Source organism: Podarcis pityusensis (assembly GCF_964106645.2).
Source record: "Podarcis pityusensis genome assembly, chromosome: 14".
Taxonomy (NCBI): Eukaryota; Metazoa; Chordata; class Lepidosauria; order Squamata; family Lacertidae; genus Podarcis; species Podarcis pityusensis.
In genome coordinates this window covers 43131245-43152832 of record NC_138039.1, presented here as the reverse complement: position 1 = coordinate 43152832, position 21588 = coordinate 43131245, and the positions used below count along the sequence as shown (strand labels likewise).

Sequence of the window (21588 nt, the reverse complement as noted above, 5' to 3'; positions counted from 1 at the left end):
TGTTTTGCACATATGTCAACAGCCAGTCACCATTCCTCACTGGCGACAGCGATCCCGAGAGACAGGAGTCAAGTGACAAGATTTAGATGCCACTCTGTGTGTGCAAGTTGTCCCCCCCCCCCCATCCCAAGATAAACAGGTTGCCTTTAAATCTGCTAGTGACGTGCACATTGCAAATGATGTCATTTCCTGCTTTGGGAATTAATTAGTATTCTTGTTCACCAATATATGCTATGTTCCACTCCCATAGAGCAGGTGACAACTTACCCTGCCATAGAATTCTGAATAATTTAGTAGTGATAAAGTATTTTGTTCTGTTTTTATAACCATGCAGTATATCAATCTTGTTTAAAAGTGTGTGTGTGTGTGTGTGTGTGTGTGTGTGTGTGATGAATGGATAAAGGGTTTAAAAAAATACAACACTTTTATTCTCCTTCCCTCTCCCCTATAATGTTGTTGTTTTTTTAAAAAAATTATGCACTGTCAAACTATTCATTTAATGTAGCATGCGATCCAGTCCTGAGTTCACATGATTCTTCCTCCTAGGTGATGGAAATTAGCTTGCAGCATGAGTAAATGCTGGCTGGAATATTAACAGTACAAGTGTAGAAAAGGTTTTTATTGCTTTCCATTTACTGAGTCTGCCTTTCTTCATATCTTATCTTCAGCACCTTGGGGGGGGGGATAAAATGGTTTATAAATCTGTAAGCAGAGGGATTTTTTTTCCTGGGGGGGACGCAGGGATAAGCATACCCCTAAACAGTTTGTGAATCTTTGTACTTTTGTCCATTTACTGTATTTATTTCCCCCGATTTGAACTATAAAATGGTGATTTCCTTGAGTCAAAATGAGAGTACCCCTAAACATTTTTTTAAAAGAAAAATGCACCGAGTAAGTAAATAAATAACTGTGGTGAGTGGGACCCCACAATGGGCTATCTGCTAAAATCATGGCGCCCTAATGCTATTTCTAGCACAGCTTTTGCTGGTAAAGAAAAACCACCATGCTTTGTTTCATGAAATCTCACCCCCCCCCTTTTTTTGCTAGAGAATTCTTTCCCCCTTCTCATGAATGAAGTGCAGAGAGTAATCATGTGCTGTCCTTGAGAATGCAGCGTGGGAAGCCCCTCTCGACTGTCGCTGGTCCTTTGTTCTAGGACGCGAAGTTCAAGCTGGAGATTACTACAGGAGAAAGGTGGCCGGAGATCTGCTGAAGGGGGAAGAACAAGCACACGGCCTTGGCTTGCTTGCAGTCTGGAGTCTGGATGAGATAATGGAGCAGAGTGCAGCGCAGTTGGCAAGGCGGCTTAGCTTGCTTGCTCAGGTTGCAACCTTGCCATTTGTTCTGACCTCATCCAGGCCTGATCAAAGACCAGGCGCTTGAAAGGAATGTCGGCGCAAGGCAGCAAGATGTGCCTAACTCAGCACGCGCACACACCTGGCTCTGATGTCATTCCCGTTCGGGGCTGCTGAGGAAATAGCGGCTGCCTCTCCCCCAAGCACAAGTGGAGAACGTTCTGAGAAAATTCTGCAAAGTAATCTTCTTTTGTGGGAGGACAGGAAAAGAAACATCTCAGAAATCCTTTGAGGATTTCTCTAGAAATACAGTAAGCCACAGATGTTTCATACAGCAATACAGGTGTATGTACAGTCCCAGGACCTCCACCCTCCCCATCTGGATTTGGGCTGAAAGACCAAGGAAAAGTGTGGGCACATGGAGAGAAAATTGTAAGCCAGTGTGGTGTAGTGGTTAAGAGCGGTAGTCTCCTAATCTGGTGAACCAGGTTCGTGTCTCCGCTCCTCCACATGCAGCTGCTGGGTGACCTTGGCCCAGTCACACTTCTCTGAAGTCTCTCAGCCCCACTCACCTCACAGAGTGTTTGTTGTGGGGGAGGAAGAAAAGGAGAATGTTAGCCGCTTTGAGACTCCTTAAAGGGAGTGAAAGGCGGGATATCAAATCCAAACTCTTCTTCTTCTTCTTCTTCTAAGCAAGCACTATTTGTGACATGGCTCAACATCACTTCCTTTCTTTTCTTTCGGTGGTTCATTTTGCATCCCATACATCCCTGCATATTTTACATGAACTAAACCATTCAGTAATCCATTATTGCATCCATCAAAACTTATTTATACTGTTGAATTTATCTTAATGCTACCAGCATTTTTAAATGAACACAATTTTTACCCATATATTCAGTAAACATCTTCCAGTCTTCTTTAAACATGTATTCTTCTGGTTCTCTTATTCTATATGTTAAATCTGCAAGCTGCACATATTCCATCGGTTTAAGTTGCTATTCTTCTTTGGTTGGGACCTCGCTCATTTTTCATTTTTGGGCTAGTAAGACATGGGCAGCAGTAGAAGGGTACATAAATAGTCTTTTTTGACACCTGGGAATTTCCCTCTGAATTATCCCCAACGAAAAGGACTCTGGGGTTTTTTGAAATGTACTTTTAAACATTTTTTTCAGTTCATTAAATATCATTTCCCAATACTCTTTTACCCTTTTACAAGTCCACCACATATGATAAAACGTACCCTCAACCTCATAACATCTCCAGCACTTATCTGATTCAGACTTATCAACATCATTCCTGATCAGATCATTTTCAGTGTCCCTTCTTTGTGGCCCTTGAGCCAACATAAGATTTTCTTAACTCTGAACTTAAGCCGCAGTTTTGTTTTGTTTTGAAATCACTGAATCATTGGATCTATCTGGTTTTTGGAAATAAAATGTATTAAAACATTAACGTCTATTAAAAATGAAAGTAGTTATATGAGAAAGCTACAATTCTCAGGGCAGTTCAACAATCAATCTCTCTTCCCAGGGAACTCAGGAAATTGTAGCTCTGTTAAGTGGGAATAGGGGACTTTCTTAACAACTCTCAGCACCCTTAACAAACCACAGTTTCCAGGATTCTCTGAGGGACACGTAACTGCTGAAAGTGGGATGATACCGCTTTAAATGTCTAGCGCAGATGGAGCCGAGCTTTGTTGTACTTAGAGCCTATAAGCAAACATAAGAAACAGATGCCTCCTAGCTAAAACATAAAGGCTGCACAGAAAGCATAGCTGCAGAATAAGGACAGTTTAGAGGGAGAAAGTCCCCTCTCTCAAAGCTGTTTGACAGTGGCGTGTTTGAAATTCCACAGGGGGGGAAGCACTATGGAACTGTTAGGAAGAAGTGACAGGAAGGGTTAAGCACCTCTTCCCTCTTCCCCTCCAACTCACTGCAATGCTTCTTTGCTTTAAATTGCCCCCAACCCCCCGCTGAATCAGCTCTTCCTTAAGATAAAAAAAAGCAGCTGTCAAGACCTAATTACACACGTCTGACTGTTTCACTAGGCTCTCAACAGAGAACATGAAGAGTGAGAACTTATTCTCATTTTGTCTTTCTCAAAACGCTTGGCAGTTGTCATCCAGCAAAACTGATTGGCAGTCGGTTTAAGACAGACAAAAGAACACACTTCTTCATTCAGAATGCAACCGACTGGTGGAATTCGTTTCCTCAAAAAGCTGTGATAGTTACTCTTTTAGATCTTTTTTTAATGGCAAATTCATTGAGGATTTACAACATTCGAGACTAAAAGATTGTGTCTTTGAATGGCGATTAGACACGACAGCTGAGAGTGGAGCCTACATATATCTCTAATTGCTAGGTGATAGAGACTGGAAATGAATAATGGTGGTCTACATTAGAGACCTCCAACTCCCACCAGTCCCAGCCAGAACAGTCAATGATCAGGGATGATGGGAGTTGAAGATCAGCAAAATCAGGAGGACCACAAGTTCCTCATTCCTGTCTTACTACATTCCATCTTACAGATCTCTTCAGGAGCATCTGGCTTCCCATGTTAGCCACAGGGTGCTGACTTGCAAGAACCTTTGCTGTGATCCACCCAAATAGTCTGTGCCCAGGGTCCACAGCTGTGAATTCACCTAGCAAACGTATCTCAGCTCTTCCTCCTCTCTTAGTTCTGACGTATCCAGTGGTCCAAGACGAAGCTGCCCTAAATGTGTGTGGGTGCTTACACAGATACAGTGGTACCTCGGGTTACAGACGCTTCAGGTTACAGATGCTTCAGGTTACACACTCCACTAACCCAGAAATAGTACCTCAGGTTAAGAACTTTGCTCCAGGATAAGAACAGAAATTGTGCGGTGGCGGCGCGGTGGCAGCGGGAGGCCCCATTAGCTAAAGCGGTTGTTGTTGTTTAGTCGTTTAGTCGTGTCCGACTCTTCGTGACCCCATGGACCAGAGCACACCAGGCACTCCTGTCTTCCACTGCCTCCCACAGTTTGGTCAAACTCATGCTGGTAGCTTCAAGAACACTGTCCAACCATCTCGTCCTCTGTCGTCCCCTTCTCCTTGTGCTCTCAATCTTTCCCAACATCAGAGTCTTTTCCAGGGAGTCTTCTCTTCTCATGAGGTGGCCAAAGTATTGGAGCCTCAGCTTCACGATCTGTCCGTCCAGTGAGCACTCAGGGCTGATTTCCTTCAGAATGGATGTGTTTGATCTTCTTGCAGTCCATGGGACTCTTGAGTCTCCTCCAGCACCATAATTCAAAAGCATCAATTCTTCAGCGATCAGCCTTCTTTATGGTCCAGCTCTCACTTCCATACATCACTACAGGGAAAACCATAGCTTTAGCTAAAGCGGTACCTCAGGTTAAAAACAGTTTCAGGTTAAGAACAGACCTCCAGAACGAATTAAGTTCTTAACCCGAGGTACCACCATATACAAGTACTAGCTCGCTCTGTTTGTCAACTGCCTTTCCTCTACACCTGACTACCCCCTCTCCCCGCCTCTTCCCGCCTCCTCTCCCCGCCTCTTCCCACACAGTTTGCCCCAAGCCCCACCCCTTTTTAGAGTGGCTTGCTAAGCTGCGCTGTGAAACCCCGCCTTGCTCTCCATTAAAAGTGGCTGCAGAGAGGTTTAATGGAGGGGGTGGCACTTCACAGAGCAGCTTGCTGCAAAGCACCTCCCTCTTCTCCCCATTAAACAGCTGGCTTGGGCCACCCGCCATCGGTGTGGCTTCCTCAGTTGCCTGCCTGCTGTTCATCATGCTGCAGTTGGCATGACCACCTATTGGTGGCCACACAAACTGGGGAGCATGATGACAACCTTACATTTTTATTTATATAGCAAGATGCTCCTGGCTTGCATGCTATTCCCCATGAAGTGTGGGAAACATTTGGCATCATGAGCCTGGGGATTCCCCATGTTTACAAACCTGGGAACCAGCTCAAAAAAGAGGCTCCTTTTGGAGGCGATATGCAGCTGCAGGCAGGGGTTATTTCAGCTGTGTATTTGCTTCGCAAGACTTCATATTGTCTTCTTTTAAAGGTAAACAAAGCTATTCTTACCCTAAAAGAACAGCCTGGTCATGTGCACTGGTTAAATATTTGTTGGTATTGCAGCCAACTCCCTTCCACTAACTGATATTTTGGATGCAGACCTTGGCAGCCTGGTCTTATAAGCAAAGCTGGCCTGCTGTTGTTTATCATTCTCAGACCAATTATGATGAGATTTTGAGCCTTAACTGGACATGCAGGGGCTGCTTTGAATTACTTGCCCCAGGCTAAGGTGAACTTAAGTCAGAAGATCTGACCACTTTTACCACCCACTGCTGCTGATTTTCTTTTTTAATGTTTCATGTTTTATTATGTTTTTATATACAGTCCTACCTTGGATGCCTTGGCTCCCAAATGATCAAAACCCGGAAGTGAGTGTTCCGGTTTTCAAACGATTTTCAGAAGCCGAATGTTTGGCGTGGCTTCTGCAGCTTCCGATTGGCTGCAGGAGCTTCCTGCAGCCAACCAGAAGCCACGCTTTGCTTCCCGAACGTTTTGGAAGTCGAATGGACTTCCAGAACGGATTCTGTTCGACTTCCAAGGTACGACTGTATGTTAGAAGCTGCCCAGAGTGGCTGGGGCAACCCTTTGAGATGTGTGGGATATAAATAATAATAATGATAATGATAATGAATAGGACGTTCCTATTCTCATTAGAGAAATGTTGGAGAATCAGAAGCCGGGACACTGTAATTTTGGGATGTCGCATATGACTGGTGCTGAGATAACGGGATCAAGTATTGATTTTATCAAAATTAAAATGTTTATTATTATTATTATTATTATTATTATTATGCCTCCCTATACTCGCAGGTCTCAGGGTGGTTCACAAGATAAAATCACAAGATAAAAACACAAAATACATAATCAACACAAAAACAACCCAAGGATATTTATACCATTAGATGATGCTTTTTTGGGGTTTGGCCACCCGCATTGACATTCTGCCCAGTCAGGAATGATTCCCTTGCCTGTCACATTTCTGGTGATGGGCCTGAATGCTAATGGAGTCATTTGTCCGGAGCAAGGGCCTTGCTTGCCTCTCTTGACAAGGGGCGAGTCTCAAGGCTCTCCAAAGCCCCCCACCTGTCACCAGCTCTATATTTTGCAAGTAGGTGCCGTGCAGATTTCGTTTTCCCAGCAGATGCCTTTGGTGCTAAGTTCCCTTTGATGCTGATCACACCCCGGCTGCCGTTCCCCACGCTGTCTCCAAGTTGTTTTCAATAGCCCAAGTGTTTGAACTTCTCGGCTAGACGTGCGGATACATACATTACATGCAATGTAAACACATCCCGAGCTCCAGAATCAGCCGTAATTATGGAACTAAAACAAGTCTTGCTGTGTTCCCATCTTTCGCGTGTTTCATGGTACTTATCTGTTTAAGTTGGAGGCCCATGAAAAGATCAGTATGTTTCACTTCAAAGGGCGGCTTGGATTGCTTTCCCAGTGGCAGGGCTTTGTAGGGATTAAATTAAGTTGCATTGCAGCCATTGAACTTTGCATGTTAGTTAGGTGTTCAGGTATAACTCTTGTGAAGGCCTGCAGTAGGGATGGGCGGATCTGACCGTTTCAATTGCTCATCTTCTCCAGTCTTAAGTTCTCCACTTTTCTTCATCAGTTTGCAATCCTTGAAAAAACGCAAAAACCCTCATGAGAATTTGTCAGCCTTTTAACACAAATTTCCCCTATTATGCACCTTTTTACATGTGATTCTGCCTTATATTTGCAAAGCAATTTCCTCCTAATATAAAGGATTTATGTATATTATCTTCACCAATATATGCATTTTTATGCACGCTTTATCGAGGTGTATGCGTTTTTGTGCACACCTGACATGGCAGAAGAACTGCACTGCAATTTTTTTGCAGAAGTGTGAATTTTGAAGCATGACTGTACTTCAGTTGGCACATTGTTTCAGAAAGTGTGAGTTAGGTAGACTCACCTTTATATGTGAACTGATTTGAATTTCACTCTGAAGTGATTGAAATAGGCTTTTGCACACATAGGACCAGTACGTCACATGACGCCAGGCACACAAGTAACATCAGACAAGACAAACTAATTACATTGAACACCCTTCAACTATCCTTTTGCATTTCCATAAGAGTGTGTTTTGCTTCTCATTCATTCAATGCATATTTATGGAAGGAGAGGGAATCCTGGTCAGCGGAAGCGTAACAGGAGGCCACAAGGTTCTCAAATTCCCATGGCTGCATGTAGAAATGAAATCAGACTTCTGTTGTGTGTTGTTTTGCTATTGATGCACAATTACTGTTGCAATTGCAGTCAGCTTTATGAGCACATTATATTTTCCCACTCTTTCCCCCAATTTGTTCCTTCTTTTGATGTTCTGTTTCCCTCTGTTGTTCTCTATTCTTCTACCTCTGATAGGAAATAAGTTGTTTCAAAAACCCAGTGAACAGGGCTGCATCTTTAAGGCTGAAACATACCACTCTTCCATTGCATTTAAAGGTCCTAACAGTTTGACAGTGTCAACCTTTCTTTTACTATCCATGTTTGCCCTCTCGTGGCAGGAAAGAGGAAACAAAGAAAGAGCAACAACATTATACACGATAAAAGCCACCTCTCTTTTTTTTGCAAATGGGAAGGAGCTTGCTACTGAAAAGAGATACAATTTAGTAATGAAATCTTCAGTTCCATGCATTTCCTGAAAATTATTCACCCTAATTCCAAAGAATCCAGGGAACTGTAGTTTGTTAAGGGTGCCACGTGGGTGGCGCTGTGGGTTAAACCACAGAGCCTAGGACTTGCCGATCAGAAGGTCAGTGGTTCGAATCCCCGTGACGGGGTGAGCTCCCGTTGCTCGGTCCCTGCTCCTGCCAACCTAGCAGTTCGAAAGCACGTCAAAGTGCAAGTAGATAAATAGGTACCACTCTGGCGGGAAGGTAAATGGTGTTTCCATGTGCTGCTCTGATTTGCCAGAAGCGGCTTAGTCATGCTGGCCACATGACCCAGAAGCTGTACGCCGGCTCCCTTGGCCAATAAAGCGAGATGAGCGCCGCAACCCCAGAGTCGGTCACGACTGGACCTAATGGTCAAGGGTCCCTTTACCTTTAAGGGTGCTGAGAGTTGTCAGGAGACACCTGCTCCCCTCACAGAACTGCACTTCCCAGAGTTTCCTGGGAAGAGGGATTGATTGTTAAACCAAATTGGGAACTCTAGTTTTGTGGGAATTACTGTATTTTTCCATGTATAAGACGAGGTTATTTTTTATAAAAATTATACTAAAAAATGGGGGTCGTCTTATACACAGATAGTGGAGAGGTGGGACGGGCGATTGATGGCTGCCGTGAGCAGGAGATTGTCTGTGGTGTTTTTGTGGGTGATTGGTGGGTGCGGCAAGGTCCGCTGGCTATTGGCTGCTGCAGCAATTGGGCGGGTGATTGACGCTTCCATTTGGCGAGCGTGCTGCCGGTTGGTAGCTTTGTTGATGTGCGTGTGATTGGCTGTGGCGGTCCTGTGGGTGAGTGATTTTTGGCAACCCAAACCCAACACGGGGGCGTGTTATACACTGAAAAATATGGTATATTGCAGGGGCAGCTATCCCATGATGTCACCCTAGCTGTCTGAAATGCCCATCACAGGTTAGTTTGCCCATTGAGCACTGCCCCCCCCAAATTGCGCCAATTTCAGCATGTGCTTGATTTCTACCATTCCTCCTAATGTTCCCCGTTCTGCTCATCTTTCTCGCTGTGCCCCTCCTCTCTTAAGTGACTGAGCATTTTCAATCCTTGCTGGCCCCAATGCCTCAAAATGGCCTCCCACCACATTTCTCTGTGGTGCTAGCTCTCTCCCTTCAAACCCCACACATCCCACATTTGGCTTACCCCCAGAGGTAGACCAGGTGGTACCCACTGGATGTTGCTGGACTTCGACTCCCATCATCCTCAGCCAGCATGACAGATTTAGAGTTTAGAGGTCCTAAGGAAGTCAGATTATCCTCCACCAGGGCCAGGGCCTTCTCAGTGATGGCTCCGGCCTGGTGGAATGCTGCGTCCCATGAGACTAGGGCCCTGCAGGATTTAACCTCCTTCTGCAGGGCCTGTAAGACAGAGCTATTCTGCTTGGCTTTCAATTTGAACTTAGCCTGATCTTTTATCCCCCTTCCTTCCCTTCCTCTTTTTGTGAAGATTGCCCGCTCTGGGATCCCACAGCTAATTCCCTCCTGGTCTACTTGCTGGCCCAAATAGGACTAATTTAACCAGCTAGCCTGGTGATCATCTAATGTTTATTGGATGGATTTCCCACCTAAATTGATTTTTGAATTCTGAATTTATCGTTATTCACATTTTATATTGTATTTTATGCTGTTTTTTGTTGCATCAAATAAGTGTTTTAAATTTGTTGTTAGCCACCCTGAGCCCGGTTTTCTGAACCAGGAAGGGTGGGGTATAAATAAAAAATTATTATTATTTATTAGATTATCAGGAATGATGGGAGATGGAGCCCAGCAGCATCAACTTCCATAAATTCTACGCACGTACATCTGCATTGACCCACTTGCACATACTGTATTGGCCCGAATACGAGCCGCACCCGCAAATAAGCCGCACCTTTAAAATTCAAGGGGGGGGGAGAGAAAAAAAGACAATACCCGAATATATGCTGCTCCCTTAAAATTGAGTTACAGGCTAAAAATCTCCACGGTTGGTAGAATTGTAACTCCGAGCCTGCAAAATCATACCATACAATCGCTAAAATTGCAAATCCCTTCAATTGCTGCAGTTGCGCAGGCACTGAAGTTCACAAATCGGCAATAAAACCTTTTTGTTGTTCAGTTTTACCGTACGTCTGTTTCAGCAGCGATATCGTAAAAGCCAGTTTTTGTAAGGTTGTGAATTTAAGCCGCACTTTAACTTTTCACGGTCAGAATTTGAGGGAAACTGTGGGTTATATTCGGGCCAATATGGTATCATTACTGTTCACTGCCACCCACTTTCTTTTTCCCCTGTGTGCTAGAATTCATATTGTATGTTCCTTGAGGAATTGACCTTTTTATTTAAAATTGGTTTGCTTACGTGGGCAAGTTCAGGGAAGAAAAGGTCTTCAATTTCATTTCATTTCATTCATTCATTCATTCATTCATTCATTATATTTGAGGCAAAATATACGGCTGGCATGGCTATTTATTTTATGACAAAAAAGAACAACATAAAAAAATTACAAATCACATAGTAAGAAAGGCTCTATTGGAAAGAACAAAAGGAAAAATTATTGAGAAAACTCCCCAATGGGTTTCACCAGTAGAGGCAACCACAACATTAAAGAGTAATGCAAAAGAGACTTGGCCAACATATAGGGAAATATTAGAAGATGCAGACGGAAATATTAAATTAAAAACTTATGAACAATTACAAACATTTGGAATAAATTGATTACAATATTATCAATTAAAAGCAACATATGAAAAAGACATAAAAGGGGGGATTTTAAAACTTCAAAATTAGAAAAGGAAATATTGCAAAGCGATCAAAAAATACTTGCAAAAATGTATAGATTATTAATAAAAGCACCTTAGACCAAGAGATGAAAGGGAAAAACATGTTAAAATGGGAGCACGATTTGGGATATAAGATAGATCTGGAAAGATGGAAAACTTATTGGGAGAAAAACATAAATTTTACTGTGTGTGATTTATTAAGGGAGAATTTCAGAAAAATTCACCATAGATGGTACCTAACCCCTGACAGATTGTCAAAAATAAATAAAAGGAACAACGACAAATGTTTGAAATGTAACAGAACAAAAGGTACGTTATATCACATGTGGTGGACTTGCCCAAAGATTAAAACCTTTTGGGACATGATCCACGACGAAATAAAAACATTGATAAGGACATCACACACAAAGAGGCAGAGGCATATCTATTAGGAATTTTAGATAATGATATCCCAAAAGATAAAACTAACTTATTTCTATACGCGACAACAGCGGCAAGAATTTTGATTGCTAGCTATTGGAAAGAAGACAGCATCCCAACAAAAAGAGAATGGTTGGGGAAACTTTTCGAGTACGCGGAACCAGTGGCGTAGCGTGGGGGGTGCAGGGGGGGCCAGCCGCACCGGGCGCAACATCTGGGGGGGGTGCGCTCGCACTCGCAGCTCTCTGCCCCTACCTGGCTCACTCACTCTCTCTCACTGCAGTGCTGGCTGTGCTAATCCGATCCGAGCCGTTGGGTCGCCGCCCACTGTGGAGGGGGTGGGTGCCAGGCGTGCGGTGCAGAGAGAGAGCGAGGGACTATCTGGGGGAGGGACAGTACAGCGGCCGCCCAGCGCAGCGCTGAGCGCGGGAGAGAACCACACCAGACCAGACCAGGCAGCAGCAAGAAGAAGCTGGCAGCGGCGGCAGGTTAGGGGTTAGGGGGCGCAAATTACTTGCCTTGCCCCGGGTGCTGACAACCCACGCTACGCCACTGCCTGGAACTAGCAAAACTGATGGCTATAATAAGTAGAAAATCCAAAACTATGGTTATGAAGCAATGGGAGTTCTTAAACGATTATTTACAAAACCAGGGCTCGACCACAAAAATCTGGTTGTGTTTAGAATAATCTTGTGTGTAATATAAAAAATACAAAGTGAGACATCAAGGAAATCCAAAGGGAAAATATGAGGAACAGAGGATCTGACGAACGGATTATTAAAAACGCGTGAGGCAAACGGTGGAAGTCTTTTAAAAAAACAACAACACTTTTTAAGGTAGATAAGGACAAGATAAAATTATACAAATGAATATAAATATAGATGGGAAACGGCTATGTATAGTGAATACTTATCTACTTTAAAAATTTCACCTATGATCCTTTTCTTTTACTTCTTTATTTATTCTTTGTTCTTTTCTTCTTTTTTTCTGATGCCTTATCTTTCATTTCACTCCTTTATTGTGAATAGCATTTTATAGAGGTATAAATAACTGTAAATATGAAAAGAGGTAAAGTATTCTCTCATTTGTTTCCTTGGTTATATGTATTTTCTCTTTCTTCTGTATTTTCTTTTGTTGTAAATATGTATGTTTTCTAATTTGTACTTAATATTTTTTTTAAAAAATAAATTATATATTTGAGGCCCGTCTCTCTCTCCAAGGGACTCAAGGTGGTGTACATACTTCTCCTGTCTCCATTTTATCCTCACAACAGTCCTGAAAGGTTCGCTAGGCTGGGAGATAGTGACAGGCCCAAAGTCATCCAGTGAGCCTTCAAGACTGAATGGGGATTTGAATCCTGGTCTCCCAGGTCCTAGTCTAGCAGTCTAACCACTACACACTACATTTCTGAATTCAAGATGTACCGTATTTTTCGCCCTATAGGACACACTTTTTCCCCTCCAAAAATGAAGGGGAAATCTGGGTGCGTCCTATGGGGCGAATGCAGGATTTCGCTGAAGCTTGGAGAGTGAGAGGGGTCGGTGTGCACCAACCCCTCTCGCTCTCCAGGGTTCAGGAACACATCCGCAGCCTAAGCATCCCTGCGGGAGGTCCCGCAGGGCTGTCTACACTGCGGATAGCAGCCTGCTTCCCGGAGCGTCGGGCGCCCTGAAAGCAGAGCGCCCGGCGCTTCGGGAACACATCCGCAGCCTACGCAGCCCTGCGGGACTTCTGAAAGCAGAGCGCCCGGCGCTTCGGGAACACATCCGCAACCTACGCAGCCCTGCGGGACTTCTGAAAGCAGAGCGCCCGGCGCTTCGGGAACACATCCGCAGCCTATGCAGCCCTGCGGGACTTCTGAAAGCAGAGCGCCTGGCGCTTCGGGAACACATCCGCAGCCTACGCAGCCCTGCGGGAGGTCCCACAGGGCTGTCTATGCTGCGGATAGCAGCCTGCTTCCCGGAGCGTCGGGCGCCCTGAAAGCAGAGCGCCCGGCGCTTTGGGAACTCATCCGCAGCCTACGCAGCCCTGCGGGAGTTCCCTTTATTTCCCCCCAAAAAAACTAGGTGCGTCCTATGGGACGGAGCGTCCTATGAGACGAAAAATACGGTATATACTGCACTGAAGCTGCAAATCCTATCCCCAGACCTGGGAGTAAGTCTCTTTGAACACTGTTTGGCTTAGTTATGAGTAAGCCTAGGAATGCATAATAATAATAATAATAATAATAATAATAATAGTACTGTAGTAGGAGTAGGAGTAGGAGTAATGGCTTTAGTATCGTACAGCAGGTGGCGCTGTTGTTTAGAAGCATTTTGTAGTTTTCACATGGTACACCAGCTTTAGAGAATAAAATCAAACCCCAGGACAGAGTTCTGTAGCATATTTAAAAGCACCATTTAGTGCTGTATAAATATTATTTGGTCACCTTACTGGTAATGTTTTAGCTGCTGTTTTTGTTGTTCTAGAGATTTTGTCTGACTCTTTTTTTGTTTTTGTTTTAAAACGCCTTTAATGTTAGCTGTTGTGTGAAAACGTGAGCTGAAGGTTTGTGGGATAATATATTTAACGATCAATAAATAAATTTATATGTTGTTCCACTGCTGGTGTAGCAATTGTGAAGCGACGAGGTTCGGGCTCCTACGCTTCAATGGCATGCTACCTAGGAGTAAGTTCCACCGCCGTCAATGAGATTTTTTTCTGCATAGGTATTTTTATATGAACTCTGTGCCACAGCATATTTCGTTTGTGCAGGGGGAGGTAAAATACTTAAGTACTTAATTCGTTCTGGAGGTCTGTTCTTAACCTGAAACTGTTCTTAACCTGAAGCACCACTTTAGCTAATGGGGCCTCCCGCTGCTGCTGCGCCGCCGGAGCACGATTTCTGTTCTTATCCTGAAGCAAAGTTCTTAACCTGAAGCACTATTTCTGGGTTAGCGGAGTGTGTAACCTGAAGCGTCTGTAACCAGAGGTACCACTGTAGTTGTTCTTTTATTAGAGAGCAAGTGCTAAGATGGGGTATGTCAGCTTGTAGGAAACAGAAACTTCTTCCTGCGTTGATTTCTTGGTATTTTATACATTCTGACTGATAGCTTGCTGCGGTTGCCTTCAAAACCCATAACACCAGGGCCGGCTCACCCATGGGGCAGGGCAAAGCAGCTGCCTCGGGCAGAGGAAATCCCTGAAATGTTGCCCCCACAGGTGCCCATCTAGTCCGGCATCCTGTTCTTACAATGGCCGGGCAGATCATAATAACTACTGTATTTTTCTGTGTATAAGACAATGGTTTATTATTATTAAAAAATGTTAAAAACTGGGTCGTCTTATACACGGATAGTGCAGAGGGGGGACAGGCGATTGGTGGCAGCCATGAGCAGGAGATTGTCAGCAGTGATTGGGTGTGTGGTTGGTGGCTGCAGCAATGCCTGCTGACGATTGGCTGCTGCTGCGGCAATTGGGCGGGCGATTGGCGGCTGCTGGCGGTGAGCGAGCAGACGATTGTTGGCTTCGGTGAGACGTGCGATTGGCAGCGGCGGTCCCCCCCCCAAAAGCTGAACAACTCTGGGCAATCTCCCCCCATTTCCTTAATTTGGGCTCTCAAAAAATAGGGGTCATCTTATACATGTGGAGGGACGCGGGTAGCGCTGTGGGTTAAACCGCAGAGCCTAGGACTTGCCAATCAGAAGGTCGGCGGTTCGAATCCCCGTGACGGGGTGAGCTCCTGTTGCTCGGTCCCTGCTCCTGCCAACCTAGCAGTTCGAAAGCATGTCAAAGTGCAAGTAGATAAATAGGTACGGCTCCAGCGGGAAGGTAAACGGCGTTTCCATGCGCTGTTCTGGTTTGCCAGAAGCAGCTTAGTGATGCTGGCCACATGACCCGGAAATTGTACGCTGGCTCCCTCAGCCAATAAAGCGAGATGAGCGCTGCAACCCCGGAGTCGGTCACGACTGGACCTAATGGTGAGGGGTACCTTTACCTTTACTATACACGTGGACGTGTTATACACGGAAAAATACGCTAGGTCTAATTGTGTGACTCAAGACATACACTGCAAAACTTTGTGGACTTTGCTGTTTCCCTCCTCCCCATGTGGGACACAGAAAATCTGAATGCAGGCATATTGCCACCCTGAATCCTGGCTCCCTTCCTCCTTCATGCGCCACTCCTGTGCCCTCCAAACTCACCTTGCAGCATCAACGAAGGAAATATCTCCACACCCTCTTTGAATGGCTGGTTTCATTCGTAGGCTGGGCTGAAACTAGGCGCAAGTAGAGGACGTGGCACGTGGAAAAGATTAGAGCCGAAGTGAGCTGCTCTCTTTAACTGCTGATCTAATTTTCATCTTGGAGGAAGCCACTTATTTTTTAGTCACATGCATTTATGTGCCCAGGCCTAGCGATGATGGCATCATTAAAAAATGTGAAACATTAACATAGGAGTTTACAATTCCACTTCTAGACCAGCTACAGTCATAACAGACCAGATTCCAATAGAAATCTTTATGTGTTATTCTTTTTTCAAAAGGTTTAACAGGTTCTTTGTCAGAGTAGGATGATTGCTCACACTTTCTACACAAGGAACTTCTTTTTTGGGCAGGGCCTGGGGTAAAAGGCTTACTTTGCCATATTGGGTCACCTTGGGTGATCTCTCAGCCTAAGCTTCCTCATAGGGTAGTTGTGGGGGGGGCGGGAATTGGAGAGACAGGAATGGACATAATCTTGAGCTCTTTAGAGCAAAGGTAGGATAGAGATGTAATCAACAAAATTAAAAATAAATACATGCCTGTATGGTGTTGTAGAGCCAATTCAGAATGAGGGCAGGAAGTGATCCTGTCATTCTGAATGGCCTAATACAGTGGTACCTCGCAAGACGAATGCCTCGCAAGACGAAAGAGTTTTTCGTTTTTTGAGTTGCTTCGCAAGACGAATTTCCCTATGGGCTTGCTTCGCAAGACGAAAAACGAAAACGTCTTGCAAGTTTGTTTCCTTTTTCTTAAAACCGTTAATACCCTATGGGAAACCGTGCTTCGCAAGACGAAAAATTCGCAAGATGAAAAAACTCGCAGAACGAATTAATTTCGTCTTGAGAGGCACCACTGTACTCTGCTAACCTCAAGGCTATATTACTGCAATGCGTTATACATAGGGCTGATGGTTTGGAAACTTCAGCTAGTGCAGAATTCACCAGAGCAAGATGGTTTGAGCATATTACACTGATCCTGGTCCAACTGCATTGGCTACCAATTAGTTTCCAGGCCCAAAACCAGGCTGGTTTTGACCTATAAAGCCTTAAACGGCTCAGGACAGCAATACACCAAGGACCGCCTCTTTCCAAATGAACCTACCTGGACCCTGAGGTCATCTTCTGAGGCCCTCCTTCATGTGCCGCCGCCTCCTCGAAAGGTCTGGAGGGTGGCAACATGAGAACGGGGCCTTCTCTGCAGTGGCTCCCCGTCTGTGGAATGCTCTCCCCAGGGAAGTTCACCTGGTACCTTCATTACACACCTTTAGGCGCCAGGCAAAAATGTTCCTTTTAAATCAAGCCTTTGGTTTATCTGTTTGACATCCTATGCCCTTGTAAAATGTGGGTCTTTTCGGGGGGGGGGGCGTGTTATTGGGTTGTTGTTTTTATTCTGATTATATATGTTGTGAACTTTTCTGTGAACCACCCTGAGACCTCTGGGTATAGGATGGGATATTAATAATAATAATAATAATAATAATAATAATAATAATATGTGCTGTTAAAAATGATATCTGGAGGGAGCCACCCTGAAGTTCAGTTAGAGACTGTAATTTTATTTTGACAAAATATATGTGCACTGATCAGTGGAGATTCAAAAATAACAGGTGGCTTCCCCCCCCCCCTGCACAGCAAGACAAAGAAAAAGGGTCCTATCTTTTTTTCAGATACTGTGGCCAAAAGTGGGAGCCAACAATGCCAGCCGTGTTTTCACAACAGGGATCCAGATGTGTTTTCAGTTTTCATGCCCTCATGGTAGAGGTCTGCCAAAACGAGTGCTTCTTGTCTGTCCCCACGTCAGCACAAAATTCCTGGATGCTGTCCCAGGAAGCCCTTGGAACGGGATTTGGCAAAGCAGCTTGTGGGCAACTCTCAGCTTGCAATGATTTCCCTTAAAAAACATCTATAGGCATTTAAAGGCTCCCCCAAATGCCGGATAAGGTCATGCGCACATGTAACAAATAGCTAGATGTAAATAGCCGACATACCAAGCAGGAAAGAAAATGGGAAAACATGACCCAGGGGTTTGATGCTTGGCAGAGCAGTGGAAATTTGCCTGTCCATTCATCACAATAGCATCCGAGAAAGGAAGCAGGGAGGCGAGGCGAGAAGCAAGGACACACACAAGCCACAGTGAGATGGATAATTCACTGCTGAGACTGGATTAGGTGAGCACAATTTAACATTTCTCAGCCAACCGGAGGAAGGACTTTGCAATGTCATTCTCTGGCCATTGTCACTCACACCTTGGTGTGACGTCCAGATTTGGTTGCAGTAACTTTCTATATGTGGAGGAGCTATCTCTGAACCGCATACCAAAACTACAACTGCTCCAGATGGCTTTTGTCAGAGTTTGAATGGAACGCAGTGTCCTGAACACATAACTTTTGTGTGTTCCCAGTTGGGCTCTAGGGCCGATTCAGAACGCTGGTTGTCAGAAGTCTAAACTGTCTCGGTACCAGGGACTTCATGCCATTCTATCAATATTTTGGACTTGCCGTAGGAAGGTTTATCCACCTGGGCCCATATTATCCAGTCAGCAGCTTGCCAGGGTCTTCTGGCAGAGGTCTTTATTTATTTCTCCTTGATCTAGCAGAAATTGCATCCTGCTTAATCATAAAAACCTCTAAGCAGTTTACATAAAGGTAAAGGGACCCCTGACCATTAGGTCCAGTCGCGGAAGACTCTGAGGTTGCGGTGCTCATCTCGCTCTATAGGCTGAGGGAGCCGGCATTTGTCCGCAGACAGCTTCCGGATCATGTGGCCAGCATGACTAAGCCGCTTCTGGCGAACCAGAGCAGTGCACGGAAACGCCGTTTACCTTCCCGCCGGAGCAGTACCTATTTATCTACTTGCAGTTTTTGCGGTGCTTTCGAACTGCTAGGTTGGCAGGAGCAGGGACCGAGCAACGGGAGCTCACCCCGTCACGGGGATTCGAACCGCCGACCTTCTGATCGGCAAGTCCTAGGCTCTGCGGTTTAACCCACAGCGCCACCCACGTCCCTAGTTTACATAAAGCATGCATGAAAAGCATGGGCAAAAATCAGAAGTTGCAAACAAGGTGACTTAAACATTCCAAAATATAAATAAAACCAGCAGTTAAAAATATACATTAGAAAATAAAATTCCATATTAAAATATTGCCTAAAAAAAAGTAGGCCCTGAAAACAGTGTAGTGAAGGTGCTTGCCTAACATCAATGGGCAAGGAGTTCCAAAGGGCATGTCCTGCTGTGCTGATCTTTCCCATCTCCTGCTGCCCGATCCTTTTTAAGTGGAAATGTCAGAGGTTGGACTTAAGACTTTTTGCATGCAGATAATGTCCTCTCTCACTATGCCATGTTCCATTCCTATCTAGTCAGCCTTCTTTTACTGTTTCTGTCCTTCCAGTATACATGTCTTGAAGGGAATCAGGACTGAAAGTGGCCCAAATTGAGATAATATGTTTGTATCTTACCAGAGATGACAGCAAGCTTATCAGCAGCAGCGTATTTCTGTTATTACCAACACTCCTTAGTCGAATGCTCACTTTGGTTATTTTACATACATTTAAGCTTTAATAGTTTCTGATTTTCATTTCCTTCTGACTTCTCTGCTTGCTGTGCTGAAGGAAAGGTGTTAAAGCATTGCTAACTCTCTCTCCTGCATCCGAGGATGTTGCAAGAGGTGACGCATTCATTATCGTTGGTCCTGGGATAAACTGGGTCAAGGTGTCTGTTAATCCAGTTTGCTGCTAAAACTGCAGTGCTTCCATGCTGAGAAGATAGCAACGTTCAATATTGTATCTGGGAACATTGTGTTGTTGTCTTCCTCTTGTTTTTTTTTGTTTTTGCAGAACACACAAGATCTCTGATCCCTTTGGGTCTTCTTCTAAGTTCCACCGTCACAAGATATAGGGACAAAGGACACAACTAGGGCTTATGCTGACACATTTGTAACGAGGACTTAACGTGTGTGTGTGTGTGTGTGTGTGTGTGTGTGTGTGTGTATTAAGCAGTCCAAGTCAATACAGTGGTACCTTGGGTTACATACGCTTCAGGTTACAGACTCCGCTAACCCAGAAATAGTACCTCGGGTTAAGAACTTTGCTTCAGGATGAGAACAGAAATCGCATGGCGGTGGCGCGGCGGCAGCAGGAGGCCCCATTAGCTAAAGTGGTGCTTCAGGTTAAGAACAGTTTCAGGTTAAGAATGGACCTCCAGAACGAATTAAGTACTTAACCTGAGGTACCACTGTAGATGTTGCAATGTGGTGTCATTTTATGCTGGAAGTGGGGAAGCTTTGGCCCATGGGCCTCCTCATTTGGCCCACCAGCCCATTCCCCCCAAACAACGCTCACCTGTCTCACACCTGACATCTTCTTGCACCAGACGGGGCAGACAGATATGACAGGACTGAACATGCCACGCATCAGCTGTTGAATGGGGACCTCAATCTTGCTAGGTTTTGGGTGCATAAGAGAATCCCCCTTTTGCACCCAAACCATGCAGGATTGAGTCAAGAGGTCAATCTCAGAACCCTGTCCCCGAACCCTGAAAAGAGCAGAATTTATCCCCTTGGGCATCCCCTTGATGCAGGGGGAGCTCAGTCCTGCTTGGTGACTATCCCCCCCCCCCCAGGCCAACTTTGACAGGTAGACAGGACCTGGCATCTAAAAGAAAATGGTGGTGGTGGCAAGTGGGACCCTGACAGTTGTTCAAGGATGCCATTTTGTAGGCTGGGCTCACATGAACACTTTTACCACAGCAGTCAACACAGCATGAGATTCCCAGACATGTCAATGCTGGATGAATCCTTATAGCACCCCTGTTCATTTCCAGATGGGGATGTGGACATACTGAGCCTGACGATTCTGCAAACAACATACAAAAAATTGTGTGTGTGTGTGTATGAGAGAGAGAGAGAGAGAGAGAGAGAGAGAGAATTATCTCAGGTTGTTTTCAATTAAGGTTGTTCAAACTACACATGTGATGTTATTCATGGGGGTTTCCCTTGAGTTCAGTACAGTGGACGCTCGGGTTGCGAACATGATCCGTGCGGGATGCACGTTCGCAACCCGCAGCTGTGCACACGTGGGTTGCAATTCGGCGCTTCTGTGCATGTGCAAAAGCGATTTAGCGCTTCTGCGCATGCGCAACCTCTGTAACCCATTCTGGTACTTCCGGGTTTCGGCGGTCCGCAACTCGTATGACTATTTTCAGTTCACAAATAGCTTGTATGGGTACAGGAAGGCCTAGCTAGATTGTGACCATGGCAGGGCCGGTCCTCCCATGGGGGCGGTGAGACAGTTGCCTCAGGTGGCAAGCTGCAGACAGCTGGGAGGGGCAGTAGCAGATCAGGGCCTCAAGGAGACACCACTTACCACCTTCTGCACTTGTCACTCACCTCCTCCTCTGCCTCCTCCACCATTACCCCATCTGCTCCTCTCTGACTTCCATCTTATGCCGCCCCCACGCCTTCTGTGTACTTCAGGGCTTCCCCAGGCTGTCTCAAGTCACCTCAGGCGGAAGCGGTGGTGGAGGCGGCAGGGGAGGGGGATGCCATTGTCTGATTTGCCTCAGGCGGCAAAATGTCCTGGACTGGCCCTGAACCATGGCGTGGAAAGGGGGCTTTTTAGAACTCATATCTCATTGCCAATATTGCGGGGTCAGGACACTGCAAGGAGGAAAGGCTTAAAGCGCTACCTCCCAATATGCTTCAGAGGTCCAGACTAGAATCATAGAATCATAGAATCATAGAGTTGGAAGAGACCACAAGGGCCATCGAGTCCAACCCCCTGCCAAGCAGGAAACACCATCAGAACACTCCTGACATATGGTTGTCAAGCCTCTGCTTAAAGACCTCCAAAGAAGGAGACTCCACCACACTCCTTGGCAGCAAATTCCACTGTTCTTCCTAATGTTTAGGTGGAATCTTCTTTCTTGTAGTTTGGATCCATTGCTCCGTGTCCGCTTCTCTGGAGCAGCAGAAAACAACCTTTCTCCCTCCTCTATGTGACATCCTTTTATATATTTGAACATGGCTATCATATCACCCCTTAACCTCCTCTTCTCCAGGCTAAACATGCCCAGCTCCCTTAGCCGTTCCTCATAAGGCATCGTTTCCAGGCCT

At 45.2% G+C, this 21588-nt stretch overlaps 1 long non-coding RNA gene across 1 annotated transcript in view; it reads left to right on the top strand.

The window, feature by feature from the left end:
- Positions 1 to 21588, top strand: part of LOC308462755 — a 164917-nt gene that overhangs the window by 23576 nt on the left and 119753 nt on the right. The window lies entirely within an intron of this gene.